Raw genomic sequence first — 21,872 nt, 5'->3', positions numbered from 1 at the left:
TACTATGGTCTTTCTCATTCTGTCAATGAGTAAACAGAAGCTCAGACAAGGGAAGTGAGTCTCCCCCAAGTCACACAGCCATAAGACGGTTTGTACCCCATGTCTTTCTGACTCCAAAACCTAACTCCATCCACTGTACCACACGACTACACTCAACTTCATCGAGGGCAACCAAAGGCCTCAATTTGCTTGATCCAGCTGAGCAAGGAAGAGAAGACGCCTGCCTCCCATCCCTCCTCATCATCCACCTTGGTCGCAGGGCAGGACACTCTCACACCTTAACTGCTATCTCTTCTGGACGACTGCGCTTGGTGGCTGAGGCCATGTAGTGACCTCTCCTGTACCATGATGACTTCCAGGATACAAGGGAAAACCTAAATTGCAGGGTTGAGCTTCAGAGACCAACCAACAGCAAGGTCATAGCAAAGCAGCAGGATCACCCCATTTTAAAACAAAACACACCACTGCTAGAACCGAAAAACATGCAGCGCATTTTGCCTCCTCTTTTCCACAGTAAGATTTAAATTATCCATAGTGGCACCCAGGAAACTATTGCTCTATAGGAATATCTCTTAAAGGACACCATCCCCACCCCATTTTATAGGGCATGAGACTTAAGATCCATAAACGGTATGCTTTCCATTTCACCACCTTCATTTTTGGGCTCCTCTTGGTGACCCTCACAGATCCTGACAGTAGCCTCTCACCACGGCTGGAAAAGAAAGAAGCCATTACCCGGAGTTCCACGTAAGTCCCAGGACACGCTCTGATTGGACCAACTGGTGCCACATGCTCCCCCTGAACCAATCACTGCAGTCAGGGAATGGACCATGCTGATTGGACCGGCCTGAGTCACATGTCTACTCCCGGAGCTGGGAACGGCTCAACCAGAACCAGAGCACATGACGTGAGAATAGAGGAAAGATGGCTCCCCAACGAAATGTGGAATACTGTTATAGAAAGCAAAGGGAATGGATGCTGAGTGTCAGTCTGCAAAAATCCTAATTCTAGCAGACATTTATCCACTACCCAACAGGCAAGAGGTACTGCTCAAAGCAATATGCGAACTCTGTGACCTCCACTGCACCCTAGGGAGATTGGTCTGTTTTATTCCTCATCTGACAGTCAACAAAGACCACCAGAGCCACACCTGCCATTGAGCAAGTTAGGATTCTGGACTCATTGCCATGAGGGAGAGCACACACGGTGGAGAGTCATGGGGCATCTCAGGAAAGGGGTGTTGGAAAGGCTTCTTTGGGCTCGTGTTAGGTGATTTTAGGAAGAGTTTAAGGAAGCAGGACTTTGTTCTGGATTGCATACTGTCATGAAGTGAGAGTAATTATATTTTGATAAATCTCCTTTAGAGGGTGAGGAATGAGGCACAGCCAAAGCTCTAATTGGTAAAGAAACAGAGGTTACTCCCGTTAGCCAAGATCAGGGATCCTTTGGTCATCTTTGTGGTTTAGACAATGCTGATGTTTGGCTTGTGCGTGGACATGATTACAAAGTGATCTTGTTTTCATCTTGACCTGACATTGTTACAGAGGGGCCTTTTCTGATGCTGGCGTTCTGCGAAATTGTTTATGCTCAACACAACACTAGGGTCTACCTGTGAGTGCCGAGCCAGCTCCCAGCAACTCCAAGCCCTTGTCGATAGTACCAGGCCAGCTCCTGGATGTCAGGGGCTGCTTTTCTCTTTCTTAGAACTGAGACAAGAAGGGTCTAACAACTACCTAAAGTCACAAAGCAAGTGGTGGAGCTAGAATACAAGCCTCAGCAGGCCCATTCTAGAGTGTGATTTAAACCACTACATCACCCTGTCTCTCTTCCTTCACATTGCAGGACCCCAAACGCTATGAAGGAAGGGGAAAACATACATTTCCTGGACATCTACTCTTGTCAGGCACCGAAATAGGTCCTTTGACTCCTTAAAGTCATCCACCTTTGTATTCATTTCCTAAAGATGCCATAACAAAGTGCCTACTGGGTGTCTTAAAACAACAGGAATTTACTGTCACCGTTCTGGAGGCGAGAAGCCCTAAATCAGGTGACAGCAGAGCCTACTCCCTCTGAAGCCTCCAGGAGAGGTGTCTTCTTTTTATTTTATTTATTTTATTTTATTTTATTTTATTCCATTTGATTAAGTTCCGGGGTACATGTGCAGGATGTGCAGGTTTGTGACATAAGTAAACGTGTGCCATGTGCTCTGTTGCACCTATCAACCCATCACCTACGTATTAAGCTTGGTATGCATTAGCTATTTTTTTCTGATGCTCTTCCCTGCCTCCCCACCCCCTGCCCGACAGGCCCCAGCATGTGTTGTTCCCCTCCCTGTGTCCGTGTGTTCTCATTGTTCAGCTCCCACTTACAACTGAGAGCATGCAGTGTTTGGTTTTCTGTTCCTGCGTTAGTTTGCTGAGGATAATGGCTTTCGGCCTCATCCATGTCCCTGAAAACGACATGATCTCGTTCTTTTATGGCTGCATAGTATTGCGTGGTGTATATGTACCACATTTTCTTTATCCAGTCTATCATTCATGGGTATTTGGGTTGATTCCGTGTCAGGAGAGAAGTCTTCTTATCTCTTCCAGCTTCTGGTAGCCCCAGGTATTCTGTGGCTTGTGGAAGCATGACTCCAATCTCTTCCTCCATTCTGTATGGCTGCCTCCCTCCACGTGTCTGTGTCTCTTCTCCTCCTGTAAGGGCACCAGTCATACTGGAGTAAGCGCCCACCCTACTCCAGTATAATTTCATCTTAATTACATCTGCAAAACCCCTGTTTCCAAACAAAGTCACATTCACAGGCCCCAAGGGTTAAAACTTAAATATGTCTTCTTAGGGGAAAAAAAAAAGGTCAACCTGTAACAACCCTTAAATAGTGCCCTCCATTTTAACAGAATTAGGCATTAAGTCTCAGAGAGGTTTAGTAACTCACGCAAAGTCACACAGCTAGAACATAGCAGAGTCAGGATTCAAACCCCAAGGCCTTGACTCCTTGCCCAGTGTTTCAAAATCTCAGAAAACTACACCCCTGGCAGTCAAATGGGGCAGGGACAGAAGGCTCAGACGCACCACCTTGCAACCGCCAAAAAGACTGTTTTGTTTTCATTTGTTTCTTGGAGTTTTCCTGCAGGAGAACAGTGCTGTCCCGGAAGGAAATGAGCCGGCACACACACGCCCCAGTGCAGGAGACTCACCAGCGCAGCCACCAAGCTGTCCTGGAAGGAAGCCGGCTCCGCAACCTGACATTGACAAAGCGCTCGCCAGTGTTTCCAAAGATTCCCAGGCTCGTGTTTTCCACTTACACGATTCAATTAGGAATCCCAAAATGTGTAAATCTTGGCATTCTTATGGCTCCATTAAGGAAACAAAGTATTAAATGCAGACACATCTCCTTAAATGTTGGTGAGTTTGCTTCCATTGGCTCTAAAGATAACTGCTGTTCTTTTCTAATGATTACTCTGAGGATGACAGATGCTGTGGTCCCAGATGTCTCCAGAAAGGGCCATTGTTTTGGGTGTGGGGGAGTCACAGGGATTCCAGGGAGAGGACAGGGAGAACCAGCATAATTATGATTATTATTATTGTTATTATAATGACTTTCTTTTCTGTTGCTCCCTTTTGTTCATATTCCTCCTTAGCTCATCACCTCCCTTCTCCCACCCTGTTCACAGCTACTGAGGGCAAATCATGTAAAACCCCGGCTTCCTCTTGTGGCTCTCCTGCCCACAGAGATGGATCCCAAAGGCCTGTCCCATCAAGAGCTTATTCTTCATGACATAGATGTTGTGTGATCAGGAACAAACCAGTTAGCCTCTTGGAGCTTCCATTTCCCCATCTTCAGGTCACTTACCTTATGGTGCTAAATGAGATCATTCATGTAAAGAGCTCCACGTGGAACCCGGCGCACAACCAGCCTTCGCTTCAACTGACCAAATGCCGAAGCACGGGACCACTCTTGCCAAGAAGCCAACACACACCATGTAATCAATCTTCACACTTCGCAAGGTCCTCTCAGCCGGCCCACCATCCAAGTCCATTTAATCTCCTGCCTATAAACAGATGACCCTCCAAGGCAGATGAGATTGAGCAAGATGCACTGTCCCTGCTAGACCCAGCGACCTTTCTAAAGAGATAGACAGGGTGGCTATAGAATATTTCATCACTGCAGAAAGTCTACTGGACAGCACAGGATTACTGTGAGGAATAGTAAATGAACTGATGAATATAAGGTGCCTAGCACCACGCCTGAAGGATAGAAAGTGCTCAATACAATGAGGCTGTTATGCCACCTAATCCTCTGCAAGGTGGGGGCTTTGCTCCCATTTCACAGATGAGAAAGCCGAGGTTCAGAAGAATGAAAATAACATATTCAAACTCTGATACCAGTAACTAGGAAAGTCAGAATTTAAGCCCTGATCTGTATGACTCCAAAAATGGGTGCGTTTTTCATGAGATAAGCAATCTTCATGCAATGGGAAGAGAGACTGGCAATAGAGGAAGTAGTGATGCAAAATGAAATAAAAATAAAAATAGGCTGGGCGCAGTGGCTCACGCCTGTAATCCCAACACTTTGGGAGGCCAAGGCAGGCAGATCATGAGGTCAAGAGATTGACACCATCCTGGCCAACATGGTGAAACCCCGACCCTACTAAAAATATAAAAATTAACTGGGCGTGGTGGTGCACACCTGTAGTCCCAGCTACTTGGGAGGCTGAGGCAGGAGAATTGCTGGAACCCAGGAGGTGGAGGTTGCAGTGAGCCAAGATCGCGCCACTGCACTTCAGCCTGACAACAGAGCGAGACTCTGTCTCAAAAATAAAAAAATAAATAAATAAAATAAAAAATGAAAATGAAAAAGATACAATGGTATCACCAAAAGCAAAGAGAGTTCAGTCCATACGCAGTTTCAGGGAAAACAAACTCAAACCCACCGCTCCTCCCCTGAAGACATTTGGCCTCACTTACAGGATAGTGAGAAGGTTTCAATCCTGCTTTAAACCTCAGTTTCCTCTTCTGTAAAGTGGGTTGCTTTGAGGAGAAAGTGAGACAATGTATTTTCAAGCACAGAGTAGGTACTCAAAACATTGTTTTTTAAAAATATCTGAATAATGACCACCCTAAGTACAACCTTTGGGTCTGGGCCTATCCAAGAGTGCTCACCTATCTTTTTGGCTTTCTGTAAGAATCAGAAATTTGTTGAATCCACACTCTCCAGGAAGCAGAAAAGCTCACTGCCTCTTGCAGAGGACGTAATAGCTGAAGTGTGGCCTTTTAATTTGTTAATCTTTGCAAAACAGGGTTCCAGAGCTTTGCAAAGATGCGGAACCATGGGAGCTCTATACAGAAACAATCAATTCCTTGATTAAAATCTGACAGCTTAATTAATTAGTACTTAATAGCTCAACCTTAATTATACCCTACATCGTTCTTTGATAATATTCATAAATTTCCCATGTGGCTGTGCACACATGTCTTTTATCAACTGATTACAAACGCCCGAACTTGACCTCCATCCTCGGGAAAATGTCTCGGATGTCAAGAACATGAAGGACTTCATTAACACTAATGGCGACCTCACCAAGGCCTACTCCTAGGTAAGAATTCTCTGATTTAAAAGTTCTTTGAGATCCACCAGAGAAAAGTGGTAATTTGTGCACTAAGTTTGCTGTATAGTTTATTTCCTTCAAAGTTCAATATTTTTGGAAATTTTATAAAGTATTAAATAATATCCCTGGATCTTACTTTCACCTGAAAAAGACACTCACAGACTCTATTTTTTTTAACCCAGAGAGTGGGTTAGTTTCTAAACTAGGTGAGAATCACTGAAATTCTTTGGATGTGATGGGACAGTTACGGGGACCCCATATGATGATGATTAATACGGCTTTGAAGCCCAAAAGCCCTGGCTTGAGGCCAGGCATGGTGGCTCACACCGGTAATCCCAAAACTTTGGGAAGCCAAGGTAGGTGGATCACTTGTGGTCAGGAGTTCGAGACCAGCCTGGCCAAGATGGCGAAACCCCATCTCTACTAAAAATACAAAAATTAGCCGGGTGTGATGGTGCACGCCTGTGGTCACAGCTACTCGGGAGGCTGAGGCAGGAGACTCACTTGAACCTGGGAGGCAGAGGTTACAGTGAGACTCACTTGAACCTGGGAGGCAGAGGTTACACTGAGCAGAGATCACGCCACTGCACTCCAGCCTGGGAGGCAAAGCAAGACTTTGTAAAAAAACAAACAAACAAAAAAAAACCACCTGAACTTCAATCTCTATATTTCTGAGCTTTATGATCTTGATTGAGTTTCTTCACCTCTCTGAGCCTGTTTCTTCATTTGGAAAGTTGAAATAATAATTCCTAGCCCTCAGAATGTTGATGTGACATTCAAATGGACGGGAAAGTGCCTGGCATGTACTAGATGCTCAATAAATGTTACACGTTAACCCATTAGCTGTGGCAGAGTGTAGGCCATTCTGCTTTGTCCAATTGCCCATGGAGACCACTCACCTGGAGGAGAGGGGATCAGACCTCTGCATGTGGGAGCTCTGGAGAATGAGGTGAGGGGAGAGCTATCAGAGAGGATAAGAAGATTATATTCTGCCAAATAAACCAGTTCTTCTATGGATGTGTCTTTTGGGCTTGGTGGGGGCAGGGAGGGGGATAGCAAGGGAGGGCACAAAACCTTCCCAGAAGTCTCCAGAACTACTTTAGGAGCTGCAGCCCTGCCTAGAGGGAAGGGCCCCCCACTTGAGTTGAGGTGCCTAGCCTCTAGGCATGGCTCTGTGTTGGGTGGCATTAAGCAAGTCCCTCAACTCCTAGAAAATTAATCTTCTTCTTTGTTAAAGACATTTAGTTTGATTTTTCCAAACACCTGCTGCAACTATAGAATCACCTGGGACATTTATTTAAGTAGAGATATAATATACAGCGACAATTCCCCGCCACACACATCCCAAATAATGACTACTTCCATATAGCAATTTTTTTTAGATACTCATTTCTGGGCCTCGATTGATTCAGTGGGTCTGAAGTAATTTCCAAGAATTATTCTTTAAATTTCCCAAGGAATTCTGATGGGCAACCAGGTTGGGGAACTAACAGGACTGCTGGTTTCCAGCTTCCGCATCCACCGGGAAAACTTGGACTCGTTGCCGCCTGGGCACACCAGTGACACCTGGTGGCTTGGAGGAGTGACTCTAGCTTGCCCCAGCACATGATTTCAAATCCTCCATTGCATAGCTCCCTGCAGTTGTGGGAGAAGAGGTTTTCCACTCTTCCCAAAATCTAGATAACATGATTCTCTGTCTCAATATCCATAAAAGACACAGCATCTCAGCTCCAGAGTCCATCTTTCAAACTACCCATTTGACAGATGTCCGTCTTGGACCACCACCATATTTTTTTGGCCTCCAAGTTCTGATGGCACCTGCAACTAGAAACCTCACAAGACATCGCCATTTCAGGAGTCACACAGACATGGGGTGACCACTCAGATACCTGAACTGGACTGTGTCCTAAGAGAACAGACACATGACCTTTCCCTCCTTTCCCTCAACTCATAGAATTTACAAAGTGGGATAAGACAAGCTGAGATGCTGAAAAAGGCATAAACTGATGTACTCGCAATCTCCCATTCCCTAGAATCTGTGACCAGACAACTCTTTACATTCTTATTGGTCACCCCAAGATTAATCAATCATACTAATAATTGAAATTACAGAAAATCTATCCAACACAATGGCCATTTCCAGAAATTAGATTGTCCCTCATTAGTGGGGGATTTTCTTTCTTCTCTATATTATTTCCCACTAATACTAAAAAACATTTTTACTGGATTTTTCCCATCATTTTCCCAGCATGGACCTAATAGTAACCAAGAAGTACTTTAAAAATCCCATTATCTTTATCGAATGGAAATTCTCACAATATCACAATTGCCAGAGGTCTTTTTTATTCTAGTGTTAACCTTGGAGAGCTTTTAGATGTTCTTTGGGGCATGCACAGAGGACTGAGGAAATCTTTCATTTCTACATCCTTTGAGAGTTCAGCACACTTGGCTAAGGATGAAACTGTTCACTCCTAATTTGTTTCTCTGGGTGAATATTGATTTGACTTCTGTTGTATATCACCAATGCACACCAATCTCCAGAATCATGGGGCACTGAGGGTTTCTGTTTAATATTCAACTTGGAGCCACTCAAGCACTCACACAATGTTTTTTTTAGTTGCTCCACCTGTTGTTCTCCCAGATGGATAAGGTAAGAATGTCGTGTATAAAACAAAGTAATTGCTGTGGCTGTTAAACAATTCAGGACTACTTCTCCTGAGCTCTGCTGGGTATTTACAAAGTCCCACAGATGCCAAGCTTGAAGAAGCTTAAAAGGGGAACTGCTCATTTGGAACTGAGTAAATCCAGTGATCTCTCTGGTTATGTAGCAAACCTGTCTAGGTCTGCGTGTCCGATATATTTGCGCTTTTTGTACTGGTTAAGTCCACACTTGGGGACATCTGGCATTCCCCCTATTTATGAGACAGACATCTATGCTGCATGTTGGAGAGGAAATATATAGTTCTGAGCAGTATTTCTGGTGCCTGGACATTTGAAGTTCCTTGATCTAAATGGAAGTCTTTAAGTGAGAGAATCATCAGGGGAATTCTATTTTTAAAATCCCAAAGTGTTTAAAAATAATATAAGATTTTTAAGGACAAATCAGTTTGTTTTGGGGGTGGAGGGAATCATCTGGATATTTGCCTTTCCCCCTTTTTTTTTTTTTTTTTTTTTTTTTTTTTTTTCAGAGACAGGGTCTGGTTCCGTCACCCAGACTGCAGTGCACAATCATAGCTCACTTGCAGCTTCAAACTTCCAGGCTCAAGTGATTCTCCTGACTCAGCCTCCTGAATAGCTGGGACTATAGACACATGCCACCATACCCAGTTAATTTTTTTTAAATTATTTTTTGTAGACCAGGAGCAGTGGCTCAGATCTGTAATCTCAGTACTTTGGGAGGCTGAGGTGGGTGGATCATTCAAGGTCAGGAGTTCGAGACCAGCCTGGCCAACATGGTTATACCTGTCTCTACTAAAAATACAAAGATTAGCTGGGTATGGTGGCACATGCATGTAATCCCAGTACTCAGGAGGCTGAGGCAGGAGAATCGCTTGAACCCAGGAGATGAAGGATGCAGTCAGTCAAGATCACACCACTGCACTCCAGCCTGGGCAACAGAGTGAGACTCTGTCTCAAAAAAAATTACTAAGATTCTGCAAACCAGATGGAATTCTTACCTTGTTACATCACCCAAGGGTCCCAAGGAGGCTTCAGCTATTGAGGCGGATGCAGAGAATCCCAGTGCCAGTAGCAGCCTTCAGCACTGTGTGTATTTGTAAAGTGGAACAAACCAGATGTTGACGGTACACAAGACTGCACAGGCAAGAAGCAGGCAATAAGACAGGTGTCAGGAATCGGAGAGGATGCAGGAGATGCAGAGGATCTCAGAACTCTCCTTTTCTGATCAGGGGAAGCAGGAGGAGGCTTCAGTGCTGAGCCAGACCTCCCTGATGAGACTGTTTATCCAGGCTCTTCACACAAGAAGGCTCAAGTTGGGGCAGAGTGATCAATCACCCTACCTTGCCAGGGATAGAGTGATATCCCGAGATGCAGGGCTTTCTGTTTTAAAATCATGAAAGCTCCCATAAAACTAGAATGAGTTGGGAGGCCAAGGCAGGTGGATCACCTGGGGTCAGGAGTTCAAGACCAGCCTGGCCAATGTGGTGAAACCCCGCCTCTACTAAAAATACAGAAAATTAGCTGGACATGGTGGTGGGTGCCTGTAATTATAATCCCAGCTACTCGGGAGGCTGAGGCAGAAAAATTGCTTGAACCTGGGAGGCGGAGGTTGCAGTGAGCTAAGATCACACCATTGTACTCCAGCCTGGGCAACAAGAGCAAAACTCCATCTCGAACAAACAAACAAACAAACTACGGTGCATTGTTCACCCTAGGTTGGAGAGACCATTTGATGTAGTTTCTAAAGCATAAACATTAAAGTAAGACAGGCCTAGGTTTGAATTCCAGCTGTGCTTGCTAAATAACCTTGGGCAGGCAGCATCACCTCCCCTCTTCTGTAAGACGGAAATGGTCATGTTTGCCCAACTCACAGGTATGTAAGATAGTCATGTAGTAAAGTAACATTTAATAATGCAAGCAAAGTGTATAGCATAGTGTCTGGCATAGAGGAGGCTGTCGGTATGTTTTATTCTCATCATTCTGAATAAACGAGTTACCAGGATGCATTCCGAACGCCTCCAAAGCAAGAAAGGAAAGAACAAGCCTGGATGTGGGTATCCAGGAAAATGAGAGACGGTGAAACCAAAGACCATGAATTAATGACTAGGGCAGATGAGAAGGTCAGAGAGACCAATGTAGAGATGAGGCTAGGATAGATAGTGGTTGGGATGAACTGGGGAATGAGGTAGGACTAATCTCTCACACTCTGTGCTATGTCCTTGAAGTCTCAGGGCTTCGACAGAGTGGGGGCTCCCCACTGAAGGAAGAAGGAAGACTAGGATTCTGGCTGAAGGAAATGGACCACCCTGGGTGCCTACACCCTTGGTAGACCACCCAATATCCCAGCCCTTTCTCACCCTCCTCTTTGACCATTCTGAGGAATATTCTCTTGGGGCCTGATGATGGATTCCCAAGAAACTGACATTCTAGCAGAGTTTTCTGCATTCAAAAGAAAAAATCAGGCTAGGAGGAGGGAAAAAGCTGGAAAAACAGTTTGAAGCAAGTGCAGAAGCTCTTTTAAACATAACAACACCCCAGTGTTACGGTCCAAATTTGTCCCTCAAAATTCACGTGTTGGATGCTTCATCCCCAATGCCACAGTGTTGGGAAGTGGGGCCTAATAAAAGGGGATTAAGTCTCAAAAGCTTTGCCCTCATGAAGGGATTAAGGTTGTTATTGGGAGAGAAGTTGAATTATCTTGAGAGTGAATTTTTACAAAAGTGAGTTTAGCTCCTTCTTGTTCACTTACTTTTGCCCTCTGTTGCCCTTCCACCTTCCACCATGGGACGACATAGCACAAAGGCTCTTGCCAGATACTAGTGCTATGCTCTTGGACTTCCCAGCCTTCAAAGCCATGAGCCAGATATAATTCTATTGTTTATAAATTACCCAGTCTGTGGTATCCTGTTATAGCAACACAAAATAGACTAAGAAACCAGGTATAACAGAAATAAAACCAATGCTATTAAGTTATTAGTAGGTACAGTGCTCTCCCCTTCCATTCTCACTCCCTTTTGGCCTTTTAAAGAGAAAAAAATTATTTCTTACTGGATCAGTTCTTAGGTTCCCCTTTATGTGTGTGTTAAAAGGGCAAAGTAGAAAGAAATGTAAAGATCCAGAAAGGCTAAGTTGATTTATATAATAAAGAACAAAGGTGGAAACATGAAGTAAAAGGGAGACAGGAAAGTTTTTGGGGCTGAGTGTCAGGGTTTAGGAAATTAAGAGAGAAGGAGATGAGTTGATCTTTTCCCAGGAGCCACTGCAAAGATTTAGGAAGTAATTTGTGGTGAGAGAGACGAGCTATGATTTTTTAAGATGATTGAGAGACTGAGTAAAAGTTTTAATTTCTTTCAACTAAATTGTCTTCCATAATGCAATTTCTTTTTTTTTTAGAGACAAGGTCTTGCTCTGTCACCCAGGCTACAGTACAGTGGTGTCATAGCTCACTGTAACCTCAAACTCTTGGAACTCCTGGTCTCAAGTTATCCTCCTGCTTTAGCCTCCCAAGTAGCTAGGGCTAACAGCATGTGTCACCACACCCGGCTAATTTTTTTTCTTTTTTTTTTTTTTTTGAGACAGAGTCCTGCTATGTTGCCCAGGATAGTCTTGAACTCCTGGGCTGAAGCAATCCTCCTGCCTCAGCCTCCCAAAGCACTAGGGTTACAGGCATGAGCCATGGCACCTGGCTTGCAACTTCTTTTACTGCGAATCTGTGCTGAGACTGGACCATGTAGATATCGTGACTTATACAGGTTACACTAACTACCATTAATTAATATTCAATAAGTGCCTCCCAGGTTCCAAGCAATTCAGCAAACATTGACTGCCTATTGCAGTATTATGATTGCATTGATTGCTCCAATTAATGGGTCTCCCTGCTTCCACATCCTTTCCAGTGTGAATTTGCAGCTTCTTCCCATCATGAAGTAGAGTCTATTTCCCCACCATTTGCACCTAAGATGGGCTGGTTAACTTCATTTGGCAAATAGGACATAGTGGAACTGACAGTGTTCCAGCTCTAAGCTGAGCTCTTAAGAGGCTTTGCAGGCTTCTACCGTCTCTCTTGGGCCTTTGCCTCCATCATGATGACAAGCCCAGGCTGGTCTTCTGGAGGCTGAGAGACCAGGTACATTAGAACCAAGAGACCACAGCTAACAGCAAGCCAACCTCCAAATGCAAGGTCATCAACTCAACCTTCATCTGAGCATGGACACATGAGGAAGCCCCACGAGGGGTAGAAGAGCTACCCAGCAGAACCCACCTGAATTGCCAACACTAAGAATCATGAACAAGAAAAAAAGTTCATAGCTTCTAAGCCACTAACTTTTGATATGGTTTGTTATGCAGCTACATCTACCTGACACACTTACTAAGTAATCAATGTTTTGAAGACATTATTTTTATTCTTTCAACTGAAGATTTATAATTCTCTTTGTCATATGAGATTTCATGACAAAAAAAAAAAGAAGGACTTGCCTGAGATCATTCATCTGGTAGATTCCAAAGCCAGATTTGAAAATAGTTCCATTTAATTCAAAATCTATCCTCTGTGCCTCATATCATGCTGCCTAAGATAATGCCAAATTTACCAATAGCCAAGATCATCTGTATATTTCAGAAGGGCTAAGAGGACAGGTCTGGACATTGCTCATGAAGCCAGGCCTCCCAGTGTCCAGGCCGGTGAAACGGGACCACAGCCCAGTAGGAAACTGACATCACAGGAAGGCTGGGGCAGAATATGAGACCTCATAAGAGACACTCCAGTGTTGAAAACAATGAGAGATGTGAGAATCAGCAGAGTTGGAGTTGCCAAAGCGAGATTTATGGAAGATCAACAAAACCCATTTGATCAAACGGAAAATGAAATTGCCGAGCAGTTTCAATAAGAAGTAAATAGACACTCTCTGAAACCTGCTAAACAGCTTGGCAGGAAATCAGGCTGGCTGTACACACACTTCCTCAGTGTTGCAAGTGGTTCTACACACACACACACCACACAGGGATATAGGTGAGTGCACGCACAGAGACCTGCCTACTTATACTTCATAGGAAGCACATGCACGCAGTCACATCTGTATGTGTACATGCACACACACACACACACACACACAAAAGTTACCCAGTCTGTGGTATTCTGTTATAGCAACACAAGAAGGACTAAGAAACCAGGTATAACAGAAATAAAAGAAATTATATTAGGCCGGGCGCAGTGGCTCACACCTGTAATCCCAGCACTTTGGGAGGCCGAGGCAAGCGAATCACCTGAGGTCAGGAGTTCGAGACCAGCCTCACCAACATGGTGAAACCCCGTCTCTTCTAAAAATACAAAATACAATCAATTAGCTGGGCATGGTGGCGGGCGCCTGTGATCCCAGCTACTCAGGAGGCTGAGGCAGGAGAATCGCTTGAACCCAGGAGGCAGAGGTTGCAGTGAGTCGAGATCATGCCATTGCACTCCAGCCTGGGCAACAAGAGCAAAACTCTATCTCAAAAAAAAAAAAAAAAAAAAAAAGATATTAAGTTACAAGAAGGTACAGCCTCCTTCCTCTTCTCTTAGGCCTTTGATCCCTACAGGCATAAATGATCACAAAACATGTAACACCCAAACGCACACAGAATACACACAGAGAGAAAGGCACACCCACACCCTCTTACACAGGAGCACATGGCCTTTCCATACACATGCAAACATATTCCCTGTGACATGCAGGCACACACATAACCCTCACTGACCAAAGAGGCAGAGGGAGGGACATTTTTCTCTTACTGGGAGCAGGTTTTCTCTTCCAGGATTGGTCCTCAGAGCTGGAGCACTCCACCTGCACACCCGGCCAAGATGGAGTCTTCCCAATGATCCTTCGATCCCAACAAAAAAAGCCCAGCCCTTCCTGGATCTTGGAGCCAGTGCTGACCTTGGCAAGAAGGAGTTTTGAGAGCCTTGGGGTGACTGCTGGGATTAAGTGTGAAGTCCACCTTTTGGGCTTTTTGCACCGTGTTTTGAGAAATTACAACTGTGACCCATAACAGCAGCTTTGACACCAGGGAGACCAGGGTTCAAATCCTACCTCTGCCACTTCCTAACTGTAGGAACTTGGGGCCACTTACATAAATATGCTGAATTTCAGTGTCCTCAGTTGTAAAATGGAAATGGTAATTCTCACCAAGCAGGGATTTGTATGGATAAAAGGTGATTCTGTGTGTAAGTGCTTGGTTTGGTACCAGGCACACAATAGGTGTCAGTAATAGGAGAAGAGAGGACATTTTCCAAGCCACATGCTCCATTCATTTACAGTCTTAATCTTGGGTTTTCCTTTTCTTTTTTCTTCCCCCAAGCATAACATAAATCCTGGCTACTTTGCATTTATATTCTATAACTTTTTATGCATCACTTTTTATCCAAAATGATGATTTTTCCATTAGATCTCTTCATGTAAATGACTCTGGTACGAACAAGGGCTAATTTCTTCATCTGTCCTTGGGCACCATATATCTGGTTATGATCATGAAAACCATTCAGCAAATCAATTTTAATTATCCCAAATTCTCTTTATAGGCAACATTCCAAGACTCAAAGCTTCCTGAGAAAAGGGGACAAAAAACTACAGTCTGAAAGTCAAAAGCAGACATTGCTCTTAAGAATCCATATCTAAAAGTGGACCTTGAAACATCAAATTTTGAATGTTTGTTTTCCAACTCATCCGTTCAACACCACCAACATCTCTGAACGCCAACTATGTGCTAGACACAGTGATTGGTGTCCAGTTCGCAGAGACATACAGAGTTCAGTACAAAAGCAAAGTACATAAGGAGTCAAAATTCAAAATGGTCAGAGAAATGATTTTTAAAATACTAATTTTCTAAAAGGTACATGGCTCAGGCCTGTAATCACAGCACTTAGGGAGGCCAAGGCAGGTGGATCGCATGAGCTCAGGAGTTCAAGACCAGCCTGAGCAACATGACAAAACCCCATCTCTACAAAAAATACAAAAATTAGCCATGCATGGTGTCACATGCCTGTAGTCCCAGCTACTCTGGAGGCTGGGGAGGGAGAATTGCTAGAGCCCAGGAGGCAGAAGTTGCAGTGAGCTGAGATCGCACCACTGCACTCCAGCCTGGGCGACAGAGCAAGGCACCATTTCTAAAAAAAAGAAAAAAAGGGCCGGGCGCGGTGGCTCAAGCCTGTAATCCCAGCACTTTAGGAGGCCAAGACGGGCGGATCACGAGGTCACAAGATCAAGACCATCCTGGCTAACACAGTGAAACCCCGTCTCTACTAAAAAATACAAAAAAAACTAGCCGGGCGAGGTGGCAGGCGCCTGTAGTCCCAGCTACTCGGGAGGCTGAGGCAGGAGAATGGCGTGAACCCAGGAGGCAGAGCTTGCAGTGAGCTGAGATCCGGCCACTGCACTCCAGCCTGGGCGACAGAGCGAGACTCCATCTCAAAAAAAAAGGAAGGAAGGAAGGAAGGAAGGAAGGAAGGAAGGAAGGAAGGAAGGAAGGAAGGAAGGAAGGAAGGAAGGAAGGAAGGAAAGAAGGGAGGGAGGGAGGGAGGGAGGAAGGAAGAAAGAAGGAAAGAGAGAGAAAGAGAGAAAGAGGGAAAGAAAGAAAGAAGGGAGGGAGGGAAAGAAAGAGAAAGAAAGAAGGGAGGGAGGGAAAGAGAGAAAGAAAGAAAGAAAGAAGGGAGGGAGGGAAAGAGAGAAAGAAAGAAAGAAAAGAAAGAAAGAAAGAGAAAGAAAGAAAAGAAAGAAAAAGAAAGAAAGAAAGAAAAGAAAGAAAGAAAGAAAGAAAGAAAGAAAGAAAGAAAGAAAGAAAGAAAGAAGGAAGGAAGGAAGGAAGGAAGGAAGAAAGGAAGGAAGGAAAGGGAAGGAGGGAGGGAGAGAAAGAGAAGGAGAGAGAGGGAGGGAAGGGAAGGGAGGAAGGGAGGAAGGACGGAAGGAAGGAAGGAAGGAAGGAAGGAAGGAAGAAAGGGAGGAAGAAAAGAAAAAGGAGAGGAGAGGAGAAGAGATGAGAGGAGAGGAGAGGAATTATCTTAGCATGGCTAGAAGATACAAGGATAAAGCAGCTAGAACTTTGAAGACAAGGACCACCCTCCTCTATATTCCCAGCACCTAACACAGCGCCCGGCACATAAAGGTGCTCAGGAAATGCTTCTGGAATGAATGAGCCATGGATTCACAGAAACGGAGCCAAAGTCTCATAAGCCATGCTGGCTCTGGCAATACCCGAGGGCAAGGTGGAAACATTAAAGATGTTTTTAATCAGGAAACAGTCATAATTCAGAAATGGTTTTTTTATTGTTCACTTTAAAATTCAACTTTGGCTTCTGAATGAGGAACAGATTGAACATGAGCAGGGCTGGAAGCAGGGATTCCAATCAGGAGACCAACGCCGTAATCCAAGGGAGGAAGGCAATCAGGCCTGAAGCTGGCCCCTGGCAGTGGGGATGCATTCGACAGGTTTTGGTGATTGTTTAGATACGGGTGGAGAGGGGAAGGGAAAAATGCAAGGATGACCCAAAATCACCATCTTGGGTGGGTGACGGTATCATTCACCGACAAATGGAACAGGAGAGGAGAAACAGGGCAGAAAAATGAAGAGTTTTGTTTTGGGGGTTTGAGGTCCTGTCAAACAGCCAAGACGAGATGCCAAGTAAGACTGCAGCTCAAGAGAGTAGTCAGGGAGGATAGAGTTTAGGGATTTATCAGCATTGGCTCAAGGATTCTAAACCTGTGTGTCAGATCCCTCAGCTTGCACACAATATTATGTATGCATGTGCATTTTTTAGGAGCGAAGGCCCAAGTCCTACATCATTTTCTCAATGGATCTATGCTCTCAGAATGGTTAAGAAGCATGGTGAGCCTGGCACAGTGACTCACACCTGTAATCCCAACACTTTGGGAGCCTGAGACCAGCCGATCACCTAATCCCAGGAGTTCAAGACCAGCCTGGGCAACCTAGTGAGACCCTGCCTCTACAAAAAACAAATACAAAAAGTTAGCCAGGTATGGCATACATCTATAGTCTCAGCTACCTGGGAGGCTGATGTGGGAGGATTGCTTGTGCCTGGGAGGTTGAGGCTGCAGTGAGCCATGATCATGCCACTGCACTCCAGCCTGGGTGACAGAGTGAGACTTTGTCTCAAAAATAAATAAATAAAAGAAGCATGGTGTTTGAGGCCCTGGGTATCTGTATGAGTCAGAATTCTTCAGGGAAAAAAAAAAACAACAGAACCAACAGGAGGTGGGAGAGAGAGAGAGATAAAAACACAAAGAGACAGAAAGAAACTTTAGGAGATTGGCCCATGAGATTGTGGAAGGTGGCAAGTCCAAAACCTGCAGGACAAACTGGCAGCCTGGAAATTCGGGTGGGATTTCCATGTTAGAGTCTTGAGGCAGAATTTTTTCTTCTCAGGGGAACTTAGTTTTTGTTCTTAAGGCCCTCAACTGACTGGATGAAGCCAACCACATTATCAAGGGTAGATGCTATATATATATGTGTGTGTGTGTGTGTGTATGTGCGTGTGTGTGTGTATATTTTTAAATCATTGAGATTGTGTATATGTGTGTGTATTTTTAAATTACTAATCATCAAGGTTGTGTGTGTGTGTGTGTGTGTGTGTGTGTATGTATTTTTTTTCTTTTTAAGAAATGTGGTCTTGTTCTATTGCACAGGCCAGGGTGTGGTGGCACAATCCTAGCTCACTGCACCCTCAAACTTCTGGGCCCAAGCTATCCTCCCACCTCAGCCTCCCAAGTAGCTGGGACTACAGGCACACACCACTGCACCCAGCTAAATTACTTTTTTCTTTTGTAGAGATAGGGTCTCGCTTTTTTGCCCATGCTGGTCTCAAGCTCCTGGCTTCAAGCAATCCTTCTGCCTCAGCCTTCAGCACTACACTTGGCCTTTTTAAACAGAAAAAAAAAAAAACACACACACACACACACACAAATGCACAAAATAAAGGTGGCACTTAATAGACCACAATGATAACACTTATTTGCTGATACAAGGAGGCAGGATGTTGCCTTGTTCAGCCTCAGACGGGAAGGTGCACATCACACGACTCAGCTTCTTCACGTTTCGGTGCCTGTCCGTCAACAACTGTGAAACTGTGTCGAGTATTGGCCGGGTGCAGTGGCTCACACCTGTAATCCCAGCACTTTAGGAGGCCAAGGCAGGCCAGTTACCTGAGGTCAGGAGTTCGAGAACAGCCATGGCCAACGTGGTGAAACCCCTTCTCTACCAAAAACACACACAAAAATTAACGGGCATGGTGGCACATGCCTGTAGTCCCAGGTACTCAGGAGGCTGAGGCAGGAGAACTGCTTGAACCCAGGAGGCAGAGGTTGCAGTGAACTGAGATCGCACTGCTGCACTCCATCCTAGGCAACAGAGTGAGACTCCATCCACACCAAAAAAAAAAAAAAAAATAGTGTGGCAAGTATTAATTGTCAGATTACAAATAAATTTTAGCAAGTAGGCAAATTTACAAATACAGAACCTGCAAATAATGAAGGTGACTGTTGGTCAGGATAGTCTCAAACACCTGACCTCAATGATTATAGAACAGACAGATTTGAAAAATGCATCAGAGCCTCTCCCCTGCCACACCCAATTGATTCAGCCTAATGCAAGCAGAAGACAAGGATGAGGGAGACCGTCCGAAGCTGCTCGCCACGGGGCTGCATCTGTTCAGAGCCCTGATCCTTCTCCGGGGCCTGTGAGATGATCAGCGCTAGAGAAGGGGGAGAACCTGCGACAGTCAACTTCTCATGTTGCTTCTTGTTCCCCACCGTAGGGAACAATTTCTACACCTGCAGCCAGCACAGGCCATGGAAGGCAAGCTCCAGCTCCGGGGAAATCCGCTCTTTCTCCCGCAGGGAAGAGTAAAGGGTGAAGAGAGAGGGGAGAACCCCTCCCCAGGATTTTCTGGAGAACACAGGACAAAATTCCTATTTTAAAGGCCCAGATAGAATAGAAGAGAGGAGGACACAATCCTTACCTCCGGGGAAGTCAGTCCCAATGACTGCTCATGGTGGAGACAGCTTTCAGAAAACCAGCGGAGAGGAAAAGCCAGGGGCAGACAGCTGCCTTTGATTCTCAGCACTAGCAGACCCGCGGTCCACAATCACCATCTCCAGGGACACGTCTGTTCCTTTTTCAATGTTGACAATGACTTTGAACATCACCTTGAAGTGGAGTCATGTGAGGGACAGGGTTCCATCAGGAAGTGCAGGCTTGAGGGAAGACCTCAGAGGCACGGCAAGGTCCTGTAAAAATCAAACACATCACCATCATCCTCATGTCCCTGCCATTACCGGTGGACTTAAACGATATGGAAGCAGTTAATATATGCCTATATGTCACTGACTTTTTTTTTTAATGGAGCCTCACTCTGTCGCCCAGGCTGGAGTTCAGTGGTGCAATCTCAGCTCACTGCAACCTCCGCCTCCTGGGCTCAAGTGATTCTCCTTCCTCAGCCTCCCAAGTAGATGAGATTACAGGCGTGTGCCACCATGCCCAGCTAATTGTTTTTTTATTTTTTATTTTTTTGTATTTTTAGTAGAAATGAGGTTTCACCAGTTGGCCAGGATAGTCTCAAACTCCTGACCTCAGGTGATCTGCCCGCCTCAGCCTCCCAAAGTGCTGAGATTACAGGCATGAGCCATCACGCCCGGCCATATGCCATTGACTTTTAATCCCATGAAAATCCAGGTTTATATTTATGGAGGGTTTGCCAGGTCCCTGATGCTGTGCTATGTGTCACAAGAGCTCTGTTTTGAAAACAACCACGCCGGCCAGGAACTGTTTATCATTTGCATTCCATCAATGAAGGAACAGAGGCTTGGCCAAATTAAGTAACTTCATAAGCTAGTAGACAATAGAGCAGGGTTTCTTGACTTCAGCACTACTGACATTTGGGGCCAGATTATTCTCTGTTGTGAAGGGATGTCCTATGCATTGAAGGATGCTGAAGAGCATCCTCAGCCTCTACCCACTAGATATGCCAGCAGCAACTCCCTCAAGTTATGACAACCAAAAATGTCTCCAGACATGGCCAAATGTCCCCTGGAGGCTGGGGGCCAATTCCAGCTGAGAACCAGTGCAATAGGACAATCATTTGAATCCAGGCTGAATCCAAAGCTCACTCCCCTCATTGCTACATGATCCCAACTCCTTGCTGTTAATCCCCAATCTTCAGCCTGAAACCAGGGCTCAAAAAGGAAGGCAAGTCCCTATCACTGCACAGCTTGTATGGGGTCCAGTGGATGTGAATTCAGTCTGACCCCAAGCTAAGTCCTCTTCCCACCCACCATCCAGCGTCTGTTTCAAAGGAGATTCATCCATCAATGCCTGTACTAAACCGTGGGCTTGAATTTGGCAGTAGTTAGGAAAGGGTCACTCCTATGTCTGACACCAGACCTGCTCTTCCATTGCTTATCAGGGATTTTTGCCCTAACAGTGGTTGTAAGGAAAGCCCAGGGTCTAAGTTCAAGGAATACATTCTCCTACTTCCTTCCCACAGGGTGGTAATAGCAAAAGTGTAAATAGCCCTCAGGGAACAGCTGTGTGCTCCAACAGATGAACAACACGTTATAGTCCACAACGGTTGACTTTCTTGAGTATCTTCCATGTGCCAGGCACCTTTGAATACCATCTCCTCTAATCCTCACAAGTGCCCTGTGAATTGCTTATGCGGGTTTTAGAGATGCAGAGGCTGAGATTCCAGAGAGCTAAGGTCCCTCGCCCCAGGTCCATAGCTAGGAAGTGCCCAGGCCTGGATCCAAACTCAGATCTGCTAGTTCTGCAGTACAAGCAGGTTACACTCCACTCTGCAGTCCCCAGCTCATACCAGCTTCCTCCCCTCCATCATTCCCATTTCCTTCTCCAGCCAATTACAGCCAAGTTTCACATCTAGTGATTTTGCAACTATCTTTTCTTGTACAATCACTGGCTTCAACTGCCAATATCTTCCTTTGATGGCAAAAGAGAGGGTGACATGGCCTTCAGAGATTCAAAACTGGACAGAGCAACAGGTTGCAAACCCCAAAGCTTTGCTGGATTTTTAGCCAAAGAACTGGACAGAAGGATATCCGTGGCTTATCAGATGGCCCTCCTCCCACCGCATGATGGTGGCTGATAAAGGAACATGCTTGACAGTTCAGTTAGCTCTTTAATTACATGGAAAGAAGAGCCTTCAGAAGCCAGTCAATCAGCTGAGGGAGAAAGAGGCACGTCCGGCTTCAAATCAATGGCTGTTCCAGTCTCTTTCAACAAAGGCTTGATGTGTCATTTTCTATTGTCTGCAGTTAATGAGTCAGTTTGATCAGGCGTTGCTTCCGTGGCCTCCCTTGGATAAAGGGAGCTTGCTTAACTCTGGGGAATGCTCTCTGCTTGATAACGTTTCTCCATGCATTTCTCAGGGCATCTATCACTCTGAGAGTTGTTGTCTACTGAGTATCTGCTATGTGCCGGGCCGTGCATTGAGGACTCAGTATGTCTTAGCTCTTTTGATCTTCATGTCAACTCCAGGAGAGAGGTTCTACTGGCTCCCTGGCCCCGCTCCTTACCAACTGGAAGCCT

General features: G+C 45.1%; 2 long non-coding RNA genes across 2 annotated transcripts; one reads left to right on the top strand and one right to left on the bottom strand.

The window, feature by feature from the left end:
• Window positions 1–867: 867 nt before the first annotated feature.
• LOC139359827 (uncharacterized) lies at window positions 868–19,645 on the bottom strand. The gene is made up of 3 exons (XR_011616301.1): window positions 19,291–19,645; window positions 2,370–2,696; window positions 868–950 (listed from the first exon to the last, which is right to left on the bottom strand). It is a non-coding gene; the product is annotated as an uncharacterized lncRNA (long non-coding RNA).
• Window positions 892–3,386, top strand: LOC139359825 (uncharacterized). Its single transcript, XR_011616299.1, has 2 exons — window positions 892–1,043; window positions 3,134–3,386. It is a non-coding gene; the product is annotated as an uncharacterized lncRNA (long non-coding RNA).
• Window positions 19,646–21,872: the final 2,227 nt, after the last annotated feature.

The sequence above is a fragment of the Macaca nemestrina genome, chromosome 18, assembly GCF_043159975.1.
Source record: "Macaca nemestrina isolate mMacNem1 chromosome 18, mMacNem.hap1, whole genome shotgun sequence".
Classification (NCBI taxonomy): Eukaryota; Metazoa; Chordata; class Mammalia; order Primates; family Cercopithecidae; genus Macaca; species Macaca nemestrina.
Note: the sequence above shows the minus strand (reverse complement) of the source record. Positions and strands in the feature narration are given on the sequence as shown.